Below are 27419 nucleotides of genomic sequence, written 5' to 3'. Positions count from 1 at the left end.
AGGGAACCATGACTGCTCTTTGGATAGGAGAGGGGGGGGTGAGAGGAGTGGGGGGAGGGGGAGAAGAGAGGGGGGGGGAGAAGATTGGGGGGAGGGGGAGAAGAGAGGGGGGAGGGGGAGAAGATGGGGGGGAGGGGGAGGGAAATGGGAGGCTGGGAGGAGGCGGAAACTTTTTTTTCTTATTCTCAATAAAAAAAAAGAAAGAGAAAAAAAAAAAGAACAAATCGATGCTCAATTCCAAAGTTCAAGTTAACTTGTCCAAAGAGGATCTAGCCCAATAAATTGCTATATATAACTCTGAAAAACATGACTATTCATCTCACCAGAAGCTATACTTGTAGATGAAATATGTGTTGTGGAAACTCCTTTAGCCAATAGTCTTTTGGATATCATCCCCTTGGGGCATGGTCTCAGGTACTATAAATGCAGACAAAAACCATGCATGGCTTTCTTTTCTGTTGGATTCAATTCCCAGTTTCCAATGTACTCAGAGGACTGCAGAGTGCTACCATTACAGTGAATTTATCCACAAAACCTTTGATATACTCCATTCTGGGCTATTATGGAACTCTTTGATATGCTTACATAAGGGTTCCCAACGTTCAGCAATGTACATTCACATAAAACCTAGGAAAGCTTTTTTTTTTTTTTTTAAAAAAAGCTGGAAATAGACTTGAACACATTGACACAGTAGACCACTTCCTAAATATAACCGCAGCAACACAGGCACTGAGAGAAACAATTAATAAATGGGACCTCCTGAAACTGAAAAGATTCTGTAAAGCAAAGAACATGGTCAACAAGACAAAATGACAGCCTACATAATTGGAAACAATCTTCCAGAGGTCTGATCTCCAAAATATACAAAGAACACAAGAAACTGGTCATCAAAAAAAAAAAAAAGCCAAATAATTTAATTATAAAAATGGAGTACAGACCTAAATAGAGAACTCTCAACAGAGGAATCTAAAATGGCTAAAAGATACTTAAGGAAATGTTCAACATCCTTACTCATCAGAGAAATGCAAATCAAAACAACTCTGAGATTCCATCTTACACCTGTAAGAATGGCCAAGATAAAAAACACTGATGACAACTTATGCTGCAGAGGTTGTGGGGAAAAGAGAACACTACTGCATTGCTGACGGGAATGTAAGCTGGCACAGTCTCTTTGGATGTCAGTTTGGCAATTTCTCAGAAAATTTGGAAACAATCTTCCTCAAGACCCAGTAGTACCACTTTTGGGTATACATCCAAAGGATGCTCAATCGTGCCACAAGGACATGTGCTCAACTATGTTCATAGCAGCATTGTTTGTCATAACCAGAACCTGGAAACAACCTAAATGCCCCTTGACCTACGAATGGATAAGGAAAATATGGTACATTTACACAATGAAGTACCACATAGCAGAAAAAAATAATGACATCTTGAATTCTGCAGGCAAATGGATTCAGCTAGAAAACATCATTTTGAGTGAGGTAACCCAGACATAGAAAGACAATTATCACATGTACTCACTAATAGGTGATTTTTAAACATAAAGCAAAGAAAACCAGTCCACAAATCACAATCCTAGAGAACCTAGACAACAATGAGGACGCTAAGAGAGACATAAATAGATCTAATCTACATGGGAAGTAGAAAAAGACAAGATCTCCTGAGTAAATTGGGAGCATGGTGACCTTGGGGGAGGGTTGAAGGGGAGGAGAGAGGTAGGGAGGAAAGCAAAGAAAAATGTAGAACTGAAACAGATTCTGCTCACAAATGGAGAAGCCCCTTTCCTTCAACTGCTCCTATTCTGACACCATGGTCACTCCTCTGTCATTGATTAAACTGAAGGCTGATATTTACATCTTTTCATTTTTCTCTCCTCAGTAGAAAGCTACACGGTTTAATATCTGTTCTGTTCAGATTGTACTAATGATTTTATGCTCTCTTTCTGTCTCCACCATTGCTGTAAAGTATCTGAGAACCTGGTTTATGCTCATTCTAATACCAATTGTGACAGATTAAAAAGAGATTCAGATTCATGATGTTTATGTTCACGGCATCCTGTTCCTGCTTTCAGTTGTCAAACTTAAGCAAGTCACCTGGTCACATAAACAGTATTTTTTAAAGTTTGAATTCTATAGCATTTTTGATTCAGATATTACTGTTAAGCTTTATCAAGCAAAACTAATATTTATTCTTGGTCTTCACTCCATGTATATTTATGAAGTTACATTCTAGAAATGACCTTGTCACTGATGAGGTGACCATTGGGGACACATCTCATCATCATTACCATAAAGTGCCTTATGCTTTCTAATCCTAAAGCCTGAAGTCTGGGAAAATCATGCCTCTGAGTTATTATTCAGCACTCAAAATATCATTATGAATTGAGGTTAATGATAATTACCTACATTAAAGTCAATGTAGGACTTGTGTTTGGAAATCATCAGCCTTTTTGTCATATGAGGTCACTGTAAATTTCTCTCTAGCTTTCCTAGTGGGGAATTGAACTGATGCACACTCTACATTTACTTTTAGTTAGTTTAAGTTCATTGTGAGTCTCCTCCCTTGGGAGGCATTAGCACGTTTCTTCATACACAGGTATTAATTTAAGGATAAGTTATCAGAAAAGACCTATACTTGTTGGTAATAACATTGTCAAATACACATGTCATGCCTGAAACTACACAATGATTTTGTTTTAATGGCATTTTGTTTGCAAACAAATTCTACGCTTAAAGGAGAGAAAGCAGGTTTTCATAAAAAAAAAGAGTCAGAGTACTAAGCAAACTGTACATGAAATTAGCTCCACTTCTTGACTTTTCAGCAATGTAAGTAAAGAAATACATGTATTGGTGCTGTTTGGATTGCATATTAATAAGCTGCCGAAGAAAAGCATATTGAATCAGTTAAGCCACAAAAATGAATGAAAAGCCGACTTTTCAAATTATACTTTCAAATTTCCAGACAGAATTGTACCTATTTGCTTCACACCCTGTCTAAGATACTTCTCTGTCTGTATATATCATGGATGGATTTTCATTAGGAGACTGACTGCAGATATAAGTAGAAGAAACCAGTTCATACAGAGCTAAGATCTACTTCCACATTTATGAGATTTGTTTTGTATCTGAGCTCCTATAGTATAAGGGCCACACATATTTATAACAGTTAACAACAAATTGAATGATACAAAGTAACAATTATGGAGTATAATAAAAATTCATATTTATCATCTCTGATAGCTGAATAAATGTCATTAAAGAAATTTTGAATTGTTATGTGATAAAGTATGCATGTCTTCTCAACTAACATATTTGTCATGTACTCCTTAAAGTTTGACAAGAGACTTCCAGTTGTCTCATCACCCATGATGGTTACAATGCAACCAAGGAGGTTAAATCCTTCTAAAACATAAGAGAATTCAAAGACCACATCTAATTAGCTGCTAAATCAAGTCTAACTTCTTTTTTGGAGCAAAAAATACCAGTGAAGCTTCTGGAGCCAGAAAAATCCTCCCTGTGAGTTTTTCGTTGTTGTAAGATGAATTTGTTTTATATGTATGAGTGTTTTACCTGTTACCTAGATGTCTATTTGTGGAGCAGGTTACCATGGACATGTGTGCTGCCCTTGAAGGTCAGAAGAGAGCATCAGATACTATGAAACTGGAGTGTCAGATAAAAGAGAACCAGAGTTGGTCTAGAAAACTAAACCCTGGTTCTCTGTAAGAGCAACAAATGCTCCAATCACTTCTCTCTGAATTTTATTGGTTAATGAACAGGGAAGGTTTCCCACAGAAGTGCTGCCTAGTGAAACCTGATATTGATGTCTTAACTTCTGAATACCTCATGACCTGTAGCAAAGACACCCACTTCTAAAACATTTTGATTGTTAACGCTTATAATAGCATTTATCAGGGCCCTTCCTAATTTGTTTTATGTGCTTTATAGATTATGGATCCAATCTAGCACATATTCATAGACAGTGAACATAGAGCTAAATAAACACAGTCGAAGATTGATACTGAAAAGTTGCCTACTTTGATATTTTATAACCTTGGGTTATGATAGCTGGAGTTTTGAGTTTTATGGACTTTGTAACTGAAGATAGATATAACAGATTTTAAAACTGTAGGAGATTTTATCATTAACGACTTTATCTCGACTTTTAAACACCCAAAAGCTTGTCTCACTCAAATCTGTCACAAAAATTGATTCTTTTTTTTTTTTTTAACAGACTTTTTGTTCTTCCAGTTTAGAGAAAATCTCCACGAAAAGCTTCTTTTAAAATATCAGCAAGTGGTGAAAGTTCGCCTGGTAGTATCTAAGAAAAATTCTATACAAAAAAAAAAAAAAAGAAAACCTTCACATGTAGTGAAAGGCATCAAGCTGAAGTCTCTGTAGAATCATGCAATACCAGCTGCAATCTCTTCAGTCCAAATTTTTTCATAATTTTCATTTAATCCTGTCGAGCAAGGCATCCTAGTTCCTAGAAGTATGAGAGAAAGGTGGTAGAACAGGAGAAAATGGAAATAGAGCTCCCAATATCCTCTTCATAATGAGAAGACACTTTATCTATGTTCAGTCTTGAAAGCTTAAGAACTCCGAAGATTTGTTACAGTGAACTGATGCTTTGCTGACTCAACTTACACTGAATTTTTTGAAATCCTGATGACAAAAACAAAAGAAAACAAAAACCCAAAATAAAACCACCTAAGTTCAAAAACAGTGTAGCTCTAGGCTGAAGATCTGTTGAAAATTATGTATTTATTCTCACCTACTCCCTGTGTTCATTGCTGTTATTTCTAAATTTAAGAACCTGATAATACACATAGAGAATTATGGTGCATGTTAATTTGATAGTTTTCTCTCATTTTCATGCAAAAATAAACACATATCTGTATATGGAACAGAAACAGAAGGCAGCAAAGAGATGATCAGAATTTTTATTTTTTGTATGTCATGAACTATTGCTCTTTTTTACAATAAAATGTACTTGGAAGGGAAAATTGATATTCTTTGGAAATATGATGTTTACTGTAATATTTCATGGAAATTGCAAAGAACAGTGAGCGATGGACAATTCTCAGGAACAATTCCAGGGATTTAAATGATTAGTTCACCTGTTGTGCTATTGTTTAGTTCATTCTCCGCTGATTTATGTTCATAATTTCTGTAACATTGCTCATGTATATGAAGAGGATGGGCTTACCACACAGTGTAGATACATCACGTAACACTGAAATATGTTGGTATGGCTCCAGAGATGGGGATGCCAGACACATTTCCATCATTCTAACAGTGTACAGAGCAGACCAATCCTTTTCTGCAAAGAACCTGTCTCCCCACTCCTTTTTCAGCATGTGAAGCTGACAGCGACTCTATTGATATTATTTAACATAATATTCTATGTAGAAATATATTTCTGTGAAGAAAGACATCATTGTTATTATAGAATTCCTATCTGAAAGTAAATGGAATTTTTCTAAACAGATCATGCTTCATCTACCTTCCTAATTAATCATCTGCTGCTTGTGATGTTTATTGCCGAAACTGCTTCATGTTCGGAGGATTATTGCTAGAACAGATCACAGTCCTTATTAGACTACAGAATCAGAGCTATCAGTTACCACTGCATTTTACTGACTGTTTCAGATATGAGAAAATGAACAATGATTTTGTTGGTGGGGAAATTTCTTCCCATCAAATAAACATATATACCAGGTACTCAGTTTCTCTATGGATGCCATGATCATTCACTGAGTATTTTATGCATTTATTAGCTTGTTAAATTATGTAAACAATACTAAATAAAAACAGGTGGAGTGTGATAAGGCAAGCCATTACTAGGGAACTCACTATGCAGCAATTGTGCATAATGTCATAAGGAAAGCTGTGTTTTATTTTTTTGATGACATGTTTTCTGAGTATTCTAGCCTTGTTTGCCACTAGCTCTCTCAAACTGCACACTTTAGCATTTTTAGTGTTTATATTATTCGCCATATTTTCACTTTGTAGCATTGCTAGCCACATATGCAGTCTTTGGAAACAGTTTTTCTTCTGTTCGCTGACTATAATATGCTTTACACAGTGTTAGAAACAAAACAAATTGCTGTTTATTAAAACAAGTAAGGTTATCAACACAATGACCACAATTAATGCAAATATAGTGAGTTTAAAATATGTTTCCTTTCACTGCAGCCTGCATGGCATGAATGTTTTTAATACTGCTTTTTTGACAGAGGCAGCTAAAGTACATTCCTTGAGAAGTCTTCATAGGTGTGAGACTAGGAATGCAAGGGTCTGAAGGGAGAAAAGGAAAGGGATAACTGATGAAATTATAATTTGTAACACAAAATTTCATGGGTTTCTTTGGATCCAAGTGACAAGAAGTAGTGTACAAAATTCATTGTTGTCTCTAAGACATTCAAAAGGCCCTTGAAAATATCCCATTTTTTTTGTGTGACTTACTTTCTGATGTTAAATCCCAAATTCAAATTTTATATGGCATCCTTAATTACCAAGGTTCCCTTGGCATTCTGCTGTCTTTCCAATAGCACATGATACTTTTATATGAAAGGATGACTTGATTGCCTTACAATACAAAAATCGTTTTAAACACATCCCTAATAACAATGTCTAATATCTACATTATAATGGTCTCAGTATTTTAGTTGTGTTTTCTCATTTTTGCTGCTATCTTTTCAAGCTTTGCCATTTTATAAGTTTATAAACCTTAGCCTTTCATAGTCAGTTTTTTATGAAGACGTTTTCTGTGGTTGGATGTGAATATACATCTTCCATTACTGTTTTCATAATCCCATTTCCCATTGAGAGTCCATGTAACTTAAGAGAAGCTAGTTCTCAGTCTGCTCTCAAGGCTACGTTGCCTGACCCAGGATCAATATTGGCTGTTATACTCTATTCAATGTGATCAGTATGTGGAGCCAATTCTATGTAGAGTAACTTTCCCTAATCTTTCTGATGTTCTGGAAATTATTATTATTATTATTATTATTATTATTATTATTATTCAAAATGAAAGGGAAAGTGTCTATAATGATCAGGGAAACACATTTTTAGATCATGCAATGGCTCAGAGCAGAAAACACAGTAGAAGACAAAGGGAATGGTGACCTGGCTTGGTGATTTGTCATCCAGAATCATACTCAAAAAAGAAGTGTTTGAATTAGATTTGGATTTTCTTGAAAGTGAAGTTAAGAGAAGTATAAATCTTATATGTTTTCAGTCACAGATAAAATGGATTTGTGATTCCATCTTTAACTTCTATGTTTTCAATTTTGAAACATCTCTCTACGAAGCCTAGAAGATCTCAGACACTTGATACTCCTGTGCCAGTCTCTCAAGTGCTAAATTTAAGAACATGTCACCATAACTAGTGTGAGCACATTAAAAAAAACAAACACACTTGAAGAATTTGACCAGCATTCTTTCACATACTGCTAACTTTTCTCTGTATCCTTTCAATTTTAATGTATGCATTACTGAAGTGAATTCTATGATAACATTTTATTCAAAGTCAAATGCACTCAACATGTTTCTGTAGCTGAAAGAATTCATAAGCTCTTGGACATAGGTAAGACTGAATTTTAGATCTGTGGATTTTTAATATAGATCTTTACCTACCTCAACATTTCTCCAGCAAATGACCCTCAAAATGTATCTCCTAGTTAATAGCTTTTTCAGGGAAATATTACTTTGGGTTTTAATAAATTAGAAATTTTTATCTCACTGCTTTAAATATATTTAAATGAGTTTCTTTTCTGTCTTTGTATCTTAGAGACCGTATGAATTACAGAAGGCAGACAGAAAAAGAGAGAGAGAGAGAGAGCGAGAGCGAGAAAGAGAGAGAGAGAAACTGGAATTCAACATCTCGAGACCTCATCTTTCACGGGATCTGTATTGATGCCCTATCCTCAGGGTTGCAAGCAGTAAAACACTAGTAGCTTCACTCTTACTCATGCTTGACACTTTATAATGTCAGTTAGTGGTTATAGCAATACAAAGTTTTTTTGACTATAGCACTTTTATTTATGTTAGGTGAAAGCCAAGCATTTCTTAAACCCTTCATTTCACCCCTGTCCTACAGAAGGCTCTAAGCTATGCACAGTGCAAAATCTGTCCATTTCATCACTGAGACTTCTCACAGTATCAAAAGTTCCAATACTTCAAAAAGCCAACTTCAACATCTCTGACAGAAAAGGGGAACTCTAACTAATGAGACTGAAATTCAAAATTAGAGTTCCATATTGGCAAAATAAAATAAAATGGAGAAATCATTTACATTCCAAAAAAGAGGAATCAGGGAATTGCCAGGAATAATGAGACCAAAGCAAGACCTTAACACACCAGGTAAACACTGTAGTCTGTAATGAAATGACTGCCATCTGACGCTTGTGATATTTTCATATGAGTTCCAGTGGGCTTGGGAAGACCTACTTCTCCATCATTTCCATTCACAGCATAAACAGCCTTTCCTTTAGGCTAGCTTTATTTGTTGGCTGGTGACTTACATTGGTGGACATTATACATTCCTAGCATCTCCAGCCTTTTGGGGACTCAGTTATCACTTAGGCTTGTTTCTCATATCTTTTGCTCCAGGGCTTCCAGCAGAAATTATTTCTTTGTCATAAGTTGTTCTTCTTCTGAAATTTTGCTCCAAACCTTCAAGACTTAATCATTTCTGCATGTTTGTAAAAAGAGCATCTCATAGACCATATCAAGGTTAAGATGTAGCTGGGTTCTCTTGGACGTAGCTAGAGTTGTTATTGAGTGACTAGCATCTGAAAACAGTAAATAAATACTGTAGAAAGGGATTTCCTAGGAGATTATATTTAAAAAACAAAATTTTCCAAGGCCGTTGTTTTCTCAAGGGAAAATGTTAAATTATTTTTTACCCTTGAGTCCTTGGTTCATTCTGACATATCCTCAAGGCATTTTGCCCATTGTTCTAAAACGAGAAACAAACTTGGTTTCTGTTGAATTGCTTTAATTTCTAGAAACCACACCTTCTTTGGCAATAGGTAATATACCCCTTTTCAGGACAAACTGCCTGTCTTGAAAGTTCTTCTGATCAATATTTTTCTTGTAAATTACTTTAAACTTAAGCTAAAATAAGCCTGTTATACTCATTCTACAACACTAAATTTTCTTCACTCATAGCAATTAGTCTGCCATTTTTATATACAGCCTACCACAGAGTTACAAGCCATGTATAGAAGACAGACAAGTTTTTATTTTATTTTTTTCCCATGAGCCAAAAGAATTCTAATTCTCCAGAGAATGCCTGGGTTTATCTGAAACCTCATGTGCGTAGGCTTTCCTCCCACATCTCTCTATTCAGAGCTACCAGCAGAACAACCCATTAAGCTCCGTCCTTCAAACTGTAGGGCTTTCTTCCTACTTTGGTGCCAGTGTTCTGTACTGATAGGTTATTTGGTCATCGTTGTGACCAAACACCTGAGGAGAAAATGCTAAAAGAAGAAAGATTTATTTCAACTTCTAGTTTTAGAAGATTCAGGCCCTTCGCCATGATGGAGAAGCAGAAGAGAACACTCTCAGTAGCCACCCCTTTATCTTTAAACCTTAGACTTTATTTGCACTATTGTTCCATGGCACAATGTTGCCCAGCTTCTGGATTGGTTTCCCTAGTTAGTCCTTCCTTCCTGAAAATGTTTCACAGGCACTCACAAATATGTTCTTTCCAAATGTTCAAAATGTGTCTCAAATCTGATCAAGATTATAATCAAAATTAGTGTCACAAAAATGAAGGAAATAACACAATCATTTGGATACATTTTATAAAACTTAACGTTTTTCTTGATTACATCTATGGCCCAAACTTTACCATAGGCAAGTACTTTGATTTTATTATTCTCTTAGCACTTAGTTATATTTTCAAAATATTGTTTCTCACAAGCCTTCTAGGTACAAACACCTAGTCATTACGGGCTTTAGACAGTCAGCAAAGGAGCAATTGCTATAGACTTGAATAGGTAGAAGATCTTCCTCATGGGACAGCAGACACTTGGCAGGGAAGAATTGATAGAATCTGGAGAGGAAAGGAATGACTGATTTTTCAAAGGAAAATAAATGAACCACTGTGGGTAGCTTCAACATTTCATGTATGTGTTTCTGTATAATAAGGAATGACACATATCCAACATATATTATTTTATGTAAATGGTTCCTATTGACTGAGACAAATTCCAGTGGTAAATGACTTCCTAAGATTCTTTTATAATTATGTCCACTTGCTTTTATAGGCATTGCTCATTAATCATGTACTTTACTTCAAAATACAAAATGAGAACAAAGAACATATTAATGCCAAGAAGAAAGGAACATACCTTAAAAACGTTTAACTGAGCAATTAGTGAATTCTTATCATAATTTGGAAAATTCAACAGTGATAGTTATTTGTTAATAAAACTTCCTTGTATATTTTGTGCATGGAATTTTCCTTTTTTTGAGATCACAATTGAACTGATACATTTAAAAGATTACTAGATGTTCATGTGAGCAAAATCAAGAAGAGTAACAGAGCTGTTCGGGTAGATTATTAATAAAAGCATCAGGTCACTTGGCAATATGATAAGAGGGATTAAAAAGAGACACATTTAAAAGTTAAATAAAGTACCTGAAATTACGACAACATTGTAAATGTCTTCTCAATATGTACTCCTGCTCCTCCACCGCCAATTGATTAATAACATGAGAAACCATTTGTGAGTAGGTTCCAAGACAACAAACTGAATAGTTCCACCCCCTTGACATTCATTGTTTCAGAATATTCTTGGAATAGTGATTCTTTGGGTGAGAGAGGCATGTAACTTAAACAAAAATTAACTTTAAAAAGGAATTCAATGAAGAATTCTACAAAGAAAGTTTCTATCTTTCTTGGTATTTTTAATTGTTGTCTACAAGATAAACATTTCTAGTCACTGATAACAACTTTGTTGTGTAGGAGGACCCCTCTCAGTTTTACTGGAATCTTTTCCTGACTTCTGGATGAAGCAGTTCAGGAGAATAACTCAAGCCACCTGTCCACACAGGCATGCCCTAACTTGTACTACTGTGGCTTACTTACTACTTAAGCACAGTCTTTTTCTTTTCTATTATTACTTTCAGATGGAAAGTCTTTAGCCAATATAACACCTAGATTAAAAAAGAAAACTCTATTTCCTGAACTCTAATATGATAGACAAATGGGGCAAATGATTATATTATTCACAGAAGTTATAAATCACAGAAATATTTTACTTAAACTTAAGGAGTATGACAAATTGTTTGAAATTCTCATTAAATCCGCTCTTTAGTTTGCCTTCATCAACTTGAGCTGTGTTTCACAAATTTTGACACCAGTTGAGGCAATACTTAAGATAGGAGATGCCCTACAAACCAGAAGTGATATTGATGAAGTTGGTCCATGGAGCGAGCACACTGAATACTAAGGTCCAGGCAGAAAATAAAAACTTTTCTTATTAGACAGCAAGATAAATATGAACAATTATTGAACTCTATCCCCTGTCATGTATTTTATATCTTCATAGGATTTTGTTCTAAGAAGATAAAAATGTAAATCTCATACTTGTTAGCACTCTACATATAAAAATTCATCTCACGAGCTTCTAATGCATTATGGGAAAGACAGAGTGCTGGAGGGGAAACTTCTTGATTGAATTTTCTTTCAGCACTTAATTCAATTTCATAGAAATAAATTGACTGACTATGCAAAAAAATGGGAAAAATCATTGACATATAAATTGGATAAAATAAACAATCCCAAGATACTTACACAGATTTATATAAAGAAGCATTGTGCATAACATGGCTACTTAAACAGCTAAGCCTATTCATCTTGGAAATTTAAGCTATGCCCTGGCTCAAATGTTTTTTTTTTTTTATTATTTTTGCTCTAATTATTTGTTTAGGCTCTCTAAAATTGCCTTAATTATTTGTGTTTCTTTTCTTTCTTAAAAAAAGAAAACAGTATTTTTTATTTTTTGTGCTAAGGAATGGTGGTTATTAAATGAAGCAATTTTATAAGATAAATGTTGTATATATTCTGACAAATAAAACTTGCTTGGAGATCAGAGGGCAGAGCTAGACACTAGTCAACCATAGAGGCCAGACAATGGTGGTGGCACATACTTTTAATCTTAGCAACTGGGAGGAGGAAGCAAGAAGATCAGATGTTCAAGGATACCTTGGCTACCTGAGATTGAACCAGTCTAAGAGAGAAACAGTCTGGAGGTTGTGACTTACACCTTTGCTCCCAGTACGTGGGATCTCATATCTCTGATCCCAGTACTTGGCAGTCACAGTCCTTTAATCCAAGCACTGGTGAGGGAGAGACAGGATCTCTGGTCCATTCAATCAGAGAATTCAGAGACAGGATCTCAGCGGCCCATTTGTTCTGAGGATTCCTAGAGGTAATAATTAACTGTGGCTGTGCCTTTGCTTCTCTAATCTTTCAGCATTTATCTTGATATCTGACTCCAGGGTTTTATTGTTAAGACTAGTTAGGATCTTGCTTTATCCTGTCTAAGAATGATATACTAAAATATCACTATTGGTAACTAGTCATATCAGTTATGTGGGAGTTGGATAATAGAGTCCACATTTGAACACATCTTCCCCAGTAAACTGGCTCACTATTATTAACCAGGAAGCACATGTTGTGGCATGGAGTCACCCTTGTTCCACTGTTCTTCACGTACTATCTGTGAGCTGACCCAGGTGAGTCAAGAGAAAATCAATACCTGGACTACTAAAATATGAGGAGAAAAGCGTGTGGGAAAATAAAACCCTTGTAGTGCAGTATGGTAAGTAACGGGAAGTGAAAATATCTAGAGAACAGAGCTGAATTGAAAAACTGAGGAAATTAATCCTTTGATTGAAAAAATGAGATTCAGGAGAAACAAAACTTAGAAGGAAATTGATATTGTTTATGTTAGTATTAACAAGGGCTTGATGCTCCCTATCTGCAGTGCCAAGACAGAATACCAAAGGCAATATATTTATCGATCTTAAACATACATTGCACAATAAATAAGCAAAGAAGAAAATGCAATACATATTATTTGATGCTGACCTTGATAAAAAAGGGTGGCTGATAATACTGACTGTTACAAAGAATTAAGAAAGCACAGCCGACTGTGAGTGAGTTACATTAATCTGTTCGTTTTGGGATGAACTATGTTGGTCTATGAATGAAAGCTATGTTCTAGTTCTTACAACATGAGGAAATGTCAGAGATGGGGAGTGACACAGAGAGTACTCGAACTCAGGATTAAAGACAGTGACTAGAGTCTAGAGTGGAGATGAAAGAGTAATGAAGAGCCTGGATAGTTACAATACAAGATGATTAAGGTAGAAATATTAGTTCCTTCAAATAAAAATGAATCAATCATGAAGGAATTCAATTTACTCTGTGATTTTTTTCTTCAGTTAAAAGAATATTGACTAAGTGACACAGCCTTCATAGAAGCATACATTTGGATGGCCTTATAATGATTTAAGGTTTTTGTGAGTTATGGACATTTGGGATTCTTTCTTCATTGTATTAACTTGACCATGAAAATTAAGCACAGATACTTGATTAAGCAATATGTGTGTGTGTGTGTGTGTGTGTGTGTGTGTGTATTAGGCTGTTTCTAGAAAAGGCTAACACATGAGGTGGCAATGAGTAAAAAGAGATTTCCCTCTTAAATATGAATCATCCATGGTCAGAAAATAAATACAGCAAAAAAAAGAGTGGAAGTTTGAATGATTTTTGCAGCTAACACTTAAACTGGAAAAGCAGATCTTCTGATTATGGGTTTTCGGGCATTTAACTTGTATTCAAATTGTGCTACAGACTCTGCTGGATCTCCAGTGTCTACATGGTTTATTGTGGAAATCTATAGATTCAATGCAATTCCCATCAGAAACCCATTTTGTAAAAAGAGAAAGAGGGAGGGAGAGAAAGAGGGAGGAATGAACAGAGGGAGGGAGTGACAGATGCAGACAGACACAGACTGACTAAATGTCTGAATGTTACTTTTGAAACATCAAAGCTCACTCCCTACAATACACCTTCTCCAAAATGATCACACATCCTTATCCTTCCCCAAAACCCTCACTAAATGGGGGCCAAGTATTCAAACTTATGTACCTGTGGGGACCCTTCATACTCAAACCACCACAGTTACTTTCACTAAAAGTTGGGAGTTATATTAGAAACCTTAGGCTATTATGATAACACTGAAGCAGATTTCTTTGCCTGTTCATTAGTCACTGGGTATTAAAGGCCTTCTATTGATGTTCTTTCTTTCATTTACCCTCTCAGTTTCTGTACTGCAGCTCTCCTAGCTCTATAAATAGACTATATTTACATTCATGGCAGCAATTTTATACTTTGAAAGTAATTGTTTTTAACAGAAAAGTGGCAAGAGCGCAAGGGGGCTCTTTAGAAATGCACCTCTGCATGGTAAGATTGGTAACACTTTCTCAACAACAGAGGCATAGTGAGCACTGTATAGAATAAGTTATAAAGGCAAGAGTAATCAAAACAGTGAAAATTTACAGAAAAAAAACTGAATAAGGCATCACCACATAATTATGGAGGGTTTCCTCCTCGTCTTCCTGTCCCATTTTCTGTTAGTAACATACACTACTCATGGGTAAGCAGACTATTGCCAAAGGCAGGAACCATTATCCCTCCTAGATTCCACAACACTGAAGTTCTGTGAAGGTGTCTGGAAGGCGCGTGCAACTCAGAAATAATTGAAATGAACAGGTTTCTTCTTCTGCACTCAGTGAATTGATTGTGATCTTCAGGTCATTGAGGAAAGCATAATTAACTGATTATTCGGCTTCTCCTTCTGCACTACCGTGGCTCTTGCCTCTTCCAAGCACTTTGTACTTTGTGTAAGAAATGACTGAAAGAGGAGACTGAATTCCTTCAGGCACAGGCCAGGGATTTTTGAATTTGCTTTCATTTACCATGTATTTATTTTTTCATTTACATACAAATTTTGAGATGTAAGTTGCCCTTGAACTCATAACCTAGCTTCAAGGCTAGGGTTGCAGGTACAAGACACTATATCCAGCTAGTTATGATGTTAATCTGGCATAAGTTATGAAGGATAATATAATTTGATACACGCATATAATTCAGTCATGAAAATTTGCCTTTACGTTGCCTTATAGTTTTGCTCTCTTTGTGTTAAGAAGTTTGTATATTTTCTCCTCTAATTATTGTTAGATGCATAAGTAGCCACGGTAGAGTAATAGGGTTTGTTTTACTGTGCTGTCTAACAGTGGATTGGCTGCCTCTGTAATTGGAAAACACTGTCTACTGTTTATACCCCTTCTCTTGTTCATCCTAGACTCTAGAGGTTTCTGTTCCACTCTCTGCATTGATACAACTTTTGTATATTTTAAACTATAATACTGTGCTACACATAGAATAAAACTCAAACACTTACTGGAGAAGTGAATAAGTTAATGATTATTTCTCAACTGAAGCTTTTGAACCATTTCTCAAATTAATATGAGATTTGTTTATAAAAATAATTGCTAAATTTTTAATGTATTATTTGCAAATTCATATAAATGAAAGCTGGAAGTTCTTTATGAGTGGGGAATTACTTTTATAGGTATTACAGTATAAATTGTATGATATAAAGAAAAATAAGAATGCAGTTACTTTCTGCAGTCTATGTCAGTATATTTGTGTGGGAATTGGGATTTGGGTAGGGTATAAATCAGTACCAGAAAGAACAAGTAAACCGGGGAAACAAACTTTTAGCTTTCAGTTTGGTGCTTTTTAATTTTAATTTTCCTGTAATAATTTTATTTTTTGATGAATTGTTTAATGTAACACTGCTCTAAATTCCTCACTGATTGTGTTTGAGATTTTCTGCTAGCTTTGAAGGTGATTTCAATTCTGAACAAAATGACCAATGAACCAAAGGGCTGAGATCATGTGACTTACCACTAGTCTGTTGTTTTTGACATACCTCTTTTGTAGCCCCATGAATCTGAAATCGTTCAAGCTGTAGAATAAACTGTTAACATGAAATGTTTTACTCACTTTGTGACTAAAGAAACTGAAGTAGCTAATCTACGTTTGCTTAGAGACCAGTAAGATTAGCACCAATAAAAAAAGGGTTTATATGTGTGTGTGAGAAAGAGAGGGAGAGAGAGAGAGAAAGACAGAGACAGAGAAAGAGAGATTCCAAAATGCATTCACCTTCTTTATCTAATACTATTTCTTATTCTATGAGACTAATTCTACCGTTTTGTAAATCAGAAAATAGATGACCTTAATGATGGTTGATCCATGAACTGATATAGGAATGTCATCTGTCTATGTGTTAATTTCATTGTTTAATAAAGAAACTGCCTTGTTCTTTTGATAGGCCAGCCCTTAGGTGGGTGGAGTAGACAGAATAGAATTCTGGGAGGAAGAAGGCATTGAGGCAATCACGATGAAGCTCTGGCCCAAGATGGATGTAGGTTAGAATCTTACCAGTAAACCACCACCTCGTGGTGCTACACACATTAATAGAAATGGCTTAATCAAGATGTGAGAGTTAGCCAGTAAGAGGGTAGACCTAATGGGTCTGGCAGTGTTTAAATGAATACAATTTGTGTGTTGTTATTTCAGGTGTTAAGCTAGCCATGCAGGAGCCGAGCAGGACGAAAACCAGGCCTGCTTGCCTCCTCACTACAATGAACATAACAATAGAAATTTATTTTCTATTTCATTTTTGATATGCTTTCTAGAGGATGTAGAAAAACTTGAAATTACAGACTGGATCTCCTAGGTTTTTATTTTTTCAGAGTATCATCTATATTTTGCCAGTTCCAATCTGCCTGGCATAAAGAAAGTCCTATTATTGATTAAAATTAGGTTCATTCCAGCTCTATCCATATTACCTATCAGTAAGATTGCAGAAATTCTAATGTGTGCAGAATCAATCTCCAGAGATCCCAGGAGGTCATCAATCATATGTTAAAAATATTATACTCTTCTTCATACACATACACTCTCTCTCTCTCTCTCTCTCTCTCTCTCTCTCTCTCTCTCTCTCTCTCTCACACACACACACATATGTATATATATTTGCCATTTAATATTACTCAAAACTTATTGTTCTAAAATGGGTATTTCAGGAGTACTATTTTTATGTGTTATACTTTAAAATATATAGTAACTAATTAGAAAAAGTTACTTTTTGTTTTTTATCTACTTTAAGATTTCATATGAGCTCTTCAATATGGGTAAGGCCAGGAACAAGAGGTTAATTTCTATAGCAGCCCGTATGAGATCATTTGTCTTTGGAAAAAGCACAAAGATCTAGGGATTTTCTCCATTTGATGAAAATAATATGGTTCCTATGACCAAATGAATTTGGGAGGAGTCTGCTTAAAAAAAATATCCAATATGCAGATGTAGAAAGACTGCTGATACTAGACTTGAGTAACTCCATCTCATTTGAAAATATTCATTCTCTCAATTATCCATGTTGAGAGTAATTTTTTCTCTCTTATATAACTGTTATCTCAATACATAGCTCACTGGAATAGTAATGAATAGCATTATTTTAAAAGAATTAATCCTAAATTTAGTTTGATACAATTATTATTGATTACTATTTTTTTTCATTCATGGTACCTTTGTCCTTATATAACATTCCCAGTCTCAAAATTCTTATTCAGTGGTAGACATCCTGCTCTTATTGTGGCTGCAAGTAATTCTGCTATGCTTAAGGATATATAATAGATATTAACAGCATATTGCTATAAAACACTATCTCAATAAGTAAACTAGTTTATGAGGAGGGTGAAAACTATTCAAACTGTATATGTTCAAAAAGTCATAGTGTAGAGAATGTGTGTAATGCCTAGCAATTTCCATTTCCTTACTTCAGTTCTCACACTCTTTCTTTGTAGCTATCAGATGGTTTTGGCTATGAAATACGTCCCCTTCTTAAGAGAAATATAGATATGCTTATAACTGCAAGTTAAATTTGGAATTCAAAAGATGTAGAAATTACATCAAGAATAACTACATGTAATCTTAGGGTTTAATTACAAGTTTACCAATTTTTCTAATTTCAAATCAGTAGTGACATGTGTGTAAACTTACCTTTCCCCAACATGTATGTCTTCCATGGGCCACTCACATTTCATTTATAAATGTGAAAAATAATTCCAGGTGCAAGTTATTGGACACAGAGCCTTGAGTTTTTGAGCTAGAGAAAATTTGGTGTTCATTTGGCTGCACTTCTTCATTTTACAGATTACAAATTTGAGCAGGAGATAGAGTGGAAAATATTTCCAAGGTCAGCTGACTAGTTTTGGAGCAGAACTTAATTTTATCTCAGAACTAAGATTCCTCTGCTTTTGGCAATCTTAATTCTCTACACTCTAGACTGTTTGCTTGGTTATCAGACTACACAATTTGAGGAAGTAAATATGCATATAAAATAATCTGAATTGATTTCGTATGAATGAATCATATGAAAGTGATAAAATATTAGACAAAATGAGAAAGACAGGATTTGTGATCAAATGAAAATGTTTAATGCCCCAGTATTTGAGGAACCAATGGAATTTGTTTAAATAAATATTGCAATCAGATATGAAATGTAATCCAAATTACTAATACATTAAAATCTATTTAGTGATTAAACTGTTTTTATATTTTTCTTCAGAACATCTTTGGGAAAAATTGACAATGTGTTTGAAATTAAAAATAAAAATTATTTTTAATTAATTATTTTTAACATCTTGGCTTTAAAAAATTCCTGCTTCAAATTATTTTATTATGCATACGTAATATGATTTACTCAACTATGTCTTTTTCCTAGTGCTACACTTTGGTTTCTAACTTTTTTCCTTTTTCTCAAAGTATTTTTGTTTCAGTCCTGCTTACTATGAAGATAAAAACAAGAAGTTCATCAGCTTCCTGAAGTATTTTAAATATTCAGTAGAAAAGTAGCCTTATGCCTAGAAATATTGCCATCTTTTTTTTACACAAAGGATACAATGTGATCACTAAATGTTAATCAATACTAGGGAATCATATTGGCCAGAGTGGTCCAATTTAATTCTGTGTTTGTATGCTCAGGTGGTCATTAAAGGTTAGCCAATGATGGTAACTATTCCTTTTCTGTGTCTTCTATTTTATAATGACTTAATGGAAACACATTCCCCTTGCAATTATAAAATTTCTGTATTACCACATTTGGGTACTCTGATTACAGTCTTTGTAATTGACAGCTACACATTGGATATAGACATTCACTCTTGAAACAGTTGCTAAAGATGATTCATTGGTATAAAATTACTGAAGACTCATACACAAGTATAAACTTCATTATATCGTTGTGAAATATATGATTTGTACAGTATTTTAAGGAATTTTTAAATCTACCCACTATAGGTTCTTGCCAGGGATCATTTTCCGCTGAACACTTTCTCTCTGAGATCTCTGTGTACAAAGCATTCTAAGAAAGAAGTATATCGGTTTATTCATCTTTGCAGATTTATTGCCAATCTACAGATGCAAAGGAAATAACATCAGGCTATTGCCATTAAATTTTTAAAAATACTACCCATGCAGTAAGATTTCCTGACCTTGAAGGCTAATAAAATGCTTTAATGTTATCAGAATCAGCGGAGCATGTGGGTGGATAAGTCACTGAGCTAATTAGTCAGTCCTCTCCCAAGGGCCGTGTATGACTTAGTGGAGTGTGTTTAGCATCACAAGTAAATCAACATTGTTGCACAGGGAAGCATCATTTCTGAGTCATTTCCATAACTCTGCCACCTTGACTTTCCAATAAAATCCTCCAAGTTTATGATTCCTAGAGCTTGTAAAAAGAACGTGGTGGGAAGGAAAATTGATGTCACGCATAATCATATGATAACCGTAACACACTAGCTTTGAGTCAGGATGTATTCCGTTCCAGGGTAACTGAAATAAACATGCAAATATGCAAGATTGGGTGCATAAATGAAGAATGGTGAGTAAGTCACTTTTATTACAGTTGACCTGATGCCATTACCCTTGCATTTTGGCCACTTTATTTACCCTTGCTACTTTTGCATGTGAGTAGAATGAAATAAAATAGGAGGATGGATCTATATTTTGGGCTGTGTCTCAGCTGGTATCACATGAGAGCAAGCAGCAAAAAGAACTTGCATATTCGTTTCTGTGCCTCTTCCAAAGAGCAGGAAAGAAGCACTATTAATTGAACAATTAACCCACTTCCTGCATGACCGGACCATTTTAATTTTAGCTTCTTGTTGTAGATGTTACAATATATTTTGCAAATATTTCTACTCTGGATGCCAAATAAACATAAGAGGTACGCCAGAAATAAACCACTATGCTCATTTAATTTTATAGGTACAAAGTGACACACTATAGAAAGAAACAAAATTAGTAGGTCTCGAAGACAAACGTGATAGCATCAAGACCTAGAATAACCAACTGCCAAGTGTATTGAATGGATGTCTTCATGAAGATTTGACAGTGATCAAGGGATTGAAAACCTGAAAGTTAAAAAAAAATAGAATAAAGAACAGTTTCTCATGATGCTTTTTCCCCCTCTTTCAACATTTATATTAACAAATACAAACAAACAAGCAAACAGCAAACATCAGAAAGCACACGTTTTTCATCCCCAAATTTATTATCTTTGCTCCATTCTTTCTATCCTGTTTTTATCTCTCCATTCAACTGTAAATATCAGAAAAGAACAAACAACCTTCACTTTCTTAACAACGGTTCCCTTTGTACACATTTGCAATCTGGCTTCTGCTTCTCAGAACTCTGAAACTGTTCTCTTGACAGTAGCCAATGCCTAGCTGTAACTCCAGCACTTAGTTCTCTCAAACTCTTCAGCCCTCTTTGGACCCTCTGCAGCATTTAGGAATCTTAAGATCTTTATTGACTTCATCTGTCTCCTGCTTGGTTTTAAATAATGTTGCCAGCCCAGAAAGAGCTCTTTTCTTAGTCTCCAGTGTAACTCAGTACTCTTAACTCTTTCAATGAGGACTTAAGTTTCTTTCCTCAAATCTCTTTCTTATTTGTCATTTTGTAGACAATGAATGGATTTGAATTCCTTACTGGTTGCTTCAGATGTCTTTCCTCTCACTCGGCTTTTTCTCTTCAGCAACTACTTCCTGTTTCCAGTCTTCTCCTTTAAAAACCTTGCAATGAATACTATCCCACCAATTATATCACAGTATCAAAATTAAAGCAAATAAATATATGTTGGTCCATGGCTATATCACAAGACACAGGAGTCTGAAGTCCAAGAATTGTGAGTTTGATGTGACCCTGATCAGCCCTGTATAGGGAGACCTCGTATCTGAAAACTACACATAAGTTCGTATGTGAGTGTATACACCCAAAGTAACCTGAAACAAAAATGTACATTTGACCTTCTTTCCTTTTACCTCATTTCCATGCTCCTTTCTTGTCTAGGAAATAGAAGCTAGGGGCTTGCACAAGGCAAGAAAATATTCTACTGATGAACTACAAGGGCATCCCTCAACCATTTCTTTAGGATTCTGTTTCCATTCATTTGTATTTCCATTTTCAGGGTTTCCTTTGTATATCAGATCTTAAAGTACTAAACAGCTCAATTGCCAAAGATTTCCAACAGGGAGACAGCATTTTCCCCTTTTTTATTAAAAATAAATTTTCCCCACTCACAATATAGCCTATTTACATTTCCCTCCTCTATTCCTCCCAGTCTCTATTCACCTTGCCTCTATCTGTATCCATTTACTTTCTGCCTTTCATTAGAAACCAAAATGCTTCCAACCAATCATTATAAAATAAAATACAATAAAACAAAAACTAGCATATTGGAATAGGACAAAAAAAAACCCCAAAAAATAAAGAAACGCAAATAGCTGAAGAGTAGGTACAAGAATCAGAGACCCACTCATTTGTACAATAGGCGTCCCATAAAAATTAGAAGCCATATTATATACTCAAAAGACCAGAGTCCTATATGTGCAGGCCCTGTTCATGCTGCCTCAGTCTCTGTGAATTCACATGAGCTTTTAACATGCTGACTTAGAGGGCCTTGTTTCCTTGGTGTCCTCCATTTCCTCTGGCTCTTAAATTATTTCAATATAGTCTTCCACAGATATCCCTGAGCCCCAAGATGAGGTAAAAGTGGAGACATCCCATAAAGAGTTGACTGTTACAAAGTCTCTCTCTCTCTCTCTCTCTCTCTCTCTCTCTCTCTCTCTCTCTCTCTCTCTCTCTCTCTCTCTCTCTCTCTCTCTCTCTCTCTCTCTCTCNATGGCTGTGAGCCACCATGTGGTTGCTGGGAATTGAACTCAGGACCTCTGGAAGAGCAGTCAGTGCTCTTAACCACTGAGCCATCTCTCCAGCCCAGGCTGGTATCTTAAAGACTGAAAAAATTCCCAAAGCACCTCCCCTTTTGTCTTCATAAGAGAGTTATAAACCCAATACAAAACTATATACAATAAGAAGAAATATTAAGTATAAAAATTAGAACTAAACCCAGCACAAAAAATATCAAGCAAGAAACATATGCTAAATGTCTCAATAAGTATCCTATCCTAAGGAGTCTAAGTCTTGTACTGAAAATGGCTTGGCTAAGTCATGACTTAGTAACTATGACAAAGTAACTATGACTATCTAATCTTCAATCCTATTGAAGAGCTGAGAAGGGAAATAATATTACTTGAGTAAACAAGAAGTACAATCAAGCAACTTCCAAAATGTTCAATAAATGAAAGAGACAACTGGCTACCTGGGCAATCACCCAAAGTCTGATTTGCAATGTTGGTGCAATCAACTTTGGCTAAGGCCTAGAGTAACTGACTGACAGACCTTTTTCAGAGGCAGGAAAATTTTCAGAACCATCTTACCCTGTCTTGGCAAGGTTTGGCAGTCTTTTTTCTTATATCCCATTTGTACTGTCTGGACACCATGCATTTTGTCAGTGATCGAGGCATGAGCAGGTCTTTGCCCAAAGGCCAGTTTTGCCAAGAAGAAAACAAGCTCCAAGTGGAGTGTCTTCAGTGTTCAACATTCTCTTGGGAATAAGTTGGTGCTGTCAGGAACAATTGTGCCTCATGTCAACAGAACCCTAAGTTATTTAAATATTATATTCCACAGTTCTTTGAGGTGGTTGATGATTACCTATCTATACAGAATATAATCTCTATGTATCTAAAGAATCTGATTAGTCTAACTATAAGTATAAAAAACATGGATGACTATTGACCTTTAATTCATAATACCTATATAGCTTAAAGAGTAAGGCCTTGTATCAGAATATTAAACAATCTTTAAACAACTGTGCAGCAAATGAGAACAATGAAATCAAAATGTAAACAATGTATAAGTATCCTGATCAGAGGTAGAAATTTATAGTGCAATATGATAACTATATCCTAAAATTGCATTAACATACAAAATGTCTTAAGCAGGGATAGAAACATGCATGTATACAATATGACAAAATAACTTTGCATAGGTGTACAAATATTGTAAACAGAAATAGAGCATATTCATGATAACAGATATAATTTGAATCTGTATCAATATATAAGAATCTATACTCATGTAAATTGCCTATAAATAATACCTCATAAGTATTCATCCTATTACTCATTATTATTATCAGTGTGAATAAGCTCACACTAACCTACCCATTATTCCATTCAATTTCCTTTTTTCCAAAGGAAGCACACAGAGGTCTACATTAATTATAAACTGGTTGGCTTATTAGCTCAGGCTTCAAATTTTGAGGTCAAGATACCTTTAAAATATATATGTTGGTTTAGCTTAACAGCCCATACAATAAAATATCTCTCTGTACTTAGCTCCATCACAGTCAAGAAATTCAAAGAAAGTACAATAATATTAATAATCCAGACTCTCTGTTTATATTCCATATTTACACAGCTTATTTTTCTTTATTACTTTAATCTATGACTGGCTGTACTCTGTTTCTTTAAAGACTTTATTTTTAAAAACAATTTAATTCTTTTTATAACTCTGTACTCTTTTTCTTCTCTCTCTCTCTCAAGCCTATGTACATTTATCCAAACTGTGACCCATTTAGAGGTCTTTTTTTATCTGAATCTGTCTTTATTGTATATCTGTAATTATTTTCTGACTAGAAGTGCCTTTTTTTTATTATAATGCCAAGTGGTTATGGCTAGGGCCAACATGGCCCTGCCTGCTTGCTCTGCCCAGTCCAGCATGGCATAGGCATGTTCAGTGCCTCTGAGAGTCATGTACTTTGGCCCAATTTTAGGCACACAGCAGGTCTATACTGCCATTAAGCAAGTTTTAGCACTCTGCTACAGACCCCATTTAAATGCCGTAGCTGGACCTCCCGATAGAGTCAGAGCCATTAATGCTGACAAACTGGGAAGTCTTCTTTAAGGCGCTGCGCAGTTTTTGCTGCTACCACTGAGTCAGGAAGCCTTCTCTTAAAAGAATCATGCTTCTGTTTGTTTCTAGCAAACAGAGCACACCCGAGAAAATGCTGCTACCAAAAAGCCATGCTTAACTCTGTTCTTTTGTGTCTAGGATTCCTTTCCAAGCTTTCTCAGGTTTTATGTGGATTTAGCAGGCACACATTGGAGCGCCAATCTGTAGGCAGAATGCTATTCATTCATTCCTGGCAGCTCAGACCCAAAATAACCACTCAGAAACTATATTATTTAAATCACTGTTTGGCCAATCACTTAAGCGTATTGGTAGCTAGCTCTTATATCTTTGGTTAACCCATTTCTATTAATCTGGGTATTGTGACAAGGCTGTGGCTTACCAGCAAGGTTCTGGTGTGTCTGTCCCTGGCAGCAGCTACATGGCTTCTCCTTGACTCTGCCTACTCTCTCTCTCTCTCTCTCTCTCTCTCTCTCTCTCTGTCTCTCTCTCTGTCTGTCTCTCTGTCTGTCTCTCTCTCTGTCTATGTCTCTGTCTCTCTGTCTCTGTCTCTGTCTCTGTCTCTGTCTCTGTCTCTCTCTCTCTTCTTGTCTGCCTTTGAGTCTCTATACTTGTTCCCACCTGCTTCAGGAGGAAGCTTCTCTTATGATAGCAGAGCAAGGCACCGATCTATGAGTATATCAGAGTGTCATTAGGAGTCATTTTGTTGCTACATTCTTCTAGTAGAATGGTAGTATTTGGTTTAGCCTAAGTCCCTGAGCTATCTAGTTCTATGTTCTTGGTATCCCAAGCAGTGTTGAGTTTTATCTTGAAGACAAATCAGATATTGATTGGTTACTCTCATAAGCTTTGTATCACCATCGCCTTAGTATCTCCTGTAGGCATGACACAAATGTAGATCAAAGGGTTTTGAACTGGGTTGGTGTTTACATTTTTCTTTTGGTACTGTGCAGAATATCTTCCTGCATTAAAGAAGGTAAAATGTAGAAGTGAAGGTTCTACGTAGTCACCAGCTTGACATCTTTTTTATTATATTTTATAAAACCGTCTTTTCTCATTTTACATACCAACTCCCTACGCTCCTCCTTCCCCGTATCCAAACCCCATTCACTCCTCAGAGAAGGTAAGGAATCAGTTTGACTTCTGTGTGTTTAAGAGCTGTGTAGTAATGGGGCATAGCCTGTAAGACATTTGTATTTTTATGGTATTTTCTGATCAGTATGAAGTCAATTAAGTGAAATCAAACATTTGGAACACAGCTTGTTTCCTGGCAACAGATTAGTGCGACTTTGTCCCCATTTTCTCTTCATCTCTTCCTACTTTCATTCTCTCTTCTCTCTTGCTATTTCTACTGTTCCTCGTGAGGTGGGACAGCAGAAGAACAACTCTCAACTCAGACCAACTCATCTGAAAAGTGTTTGTCTCTGTGATAGTCAGGGCAACAGTCTTCTCCTGGAGCTAATTTGGGTCAGGGACTTCCAGGAAACAAGAGAGATGAGTTAGTCTGACCTAAACCAGTACTGAGTGCAAGCTAAGTGAAGGTGAATCTGTTCTTGAATGTACTTGATAGGGAAGAATCTTCCAGTTACCAGCTCATGTTAGCATACAAATGCTGAAAGTTGTGGGTCATACTACACCCTTGCATGTAGTCTAAAAATCCTGCCTCTCAGGGCAACGATATACCCATTTCTAACCCTTGGAGCACCTTCCCCCTTTCCCTAAATTTATAAAAGAAACCCTGCAAAGGGAATTCTTACCATATTATCCCAGGCCATCTCCATCCCTTGGAGTGTCTTCCATGATTTTATGTCATTTTATTGTTGTTTAGAGAAAGTCTTAATGTGCTTCCATGGCTGTCTAGGAATTGCTTTGTAAAACAGACTTGTCATGAACTCACAAAGTTCCTCCTGTCTGTCTCCCTAGTGCTGGAATTAAAGATGATTACCACCATGGCAAGCATACTATCACTTTGATGGGTCCATATTTTCATTACTATTCTATATTTCATCTAATATGTTGTCCAAGACACCAGATTATGAACATCACATCATGATACAGACATCCAGCTATATAAGTTTCAGAGTCCAGAGTCCATTGTATAATGAAAACGTGGAGCTTCATTTTAAATAAGCAGAAAAATAGGCTGTCAGTATTTTTCACCTGTCATGCCCTAATCACATTCCAAAATCAAATAACAAGTATACCATTAAGGAAAACCTCATTGGTCACTTGTTAATACTGTAAGATAAATTTTATTCAGAATTAGGAAACAGGAGCCAAATATTTTGCTGTGAACTAAGCTCAATTTTCCTTTTAGTTTGTGGAGAGTTTTTAAATGTTCTGTGTAGCACGAATAATAAAAACTTACCGACTGAAGTTGGAGTTCACCGTGATGATCAGAAAAGCAAAACAGTCAGTCACTGGCTTTTACTTCTACCTATGTCTGAAATTGTGTTCCTGCCTTCAGGAATCACAGAATGAGACTGAGCCTGAGAGTTGTCTCCTCCCATTTTATAATCCTCTCTAGTTCTGGGATGAAGGTTGTGCACCACTACTGCCTGGTATCTATGGTAAGCTAGTGTGGCTACTGTGATTAAAGGTGTGTGTCCTTGTTTCCTGGTCTGTAATACTGACCAGTGTGGCTGTTTTACTTTTCTGATCCTTAGGCAAGCTCTATTTATTAAAACAACAACAACAAACAATAACAACAACAAAAAACAAATGAACTGCCACTATCGTTCTGATAAATTAAAATTATTGAAAACAGATAAGTATCTATGGATTTGTAGAACAATGTGCCTGGAAATCTAAGTTTGTTAATTGATACATATCTGGAAGAAAAACAAACCACTTTTTTTAATATGGGTGGTGTATATATGGTGTGTGTGTGTGTGTGTGTGTGTGTGTGTGTGTGTGTGTAAACTGAACTCTTTCATCTGGGTATTTGCTAT

Source organism: Alexandromys fortis, unplaced genomic scaffold (genome assembly GCF_014885135.2).
Source record: "Alexandromys fortis isolate MF-2015 unplaced genomic scaffold, M_Fortis_MF-2015_v1.1 scaffold_0, whole genome shotgun sequence".
NCBI classification, from domain to species: domain Eukaryota; kingdom Metazoa; phylum Chordata; class Mammalia; order Rodentia; family Cricetidae; genus Alexandromys; species Alexandromys fortis.
Note: the sequence above shows the minus strand (reverse complement) of the source record.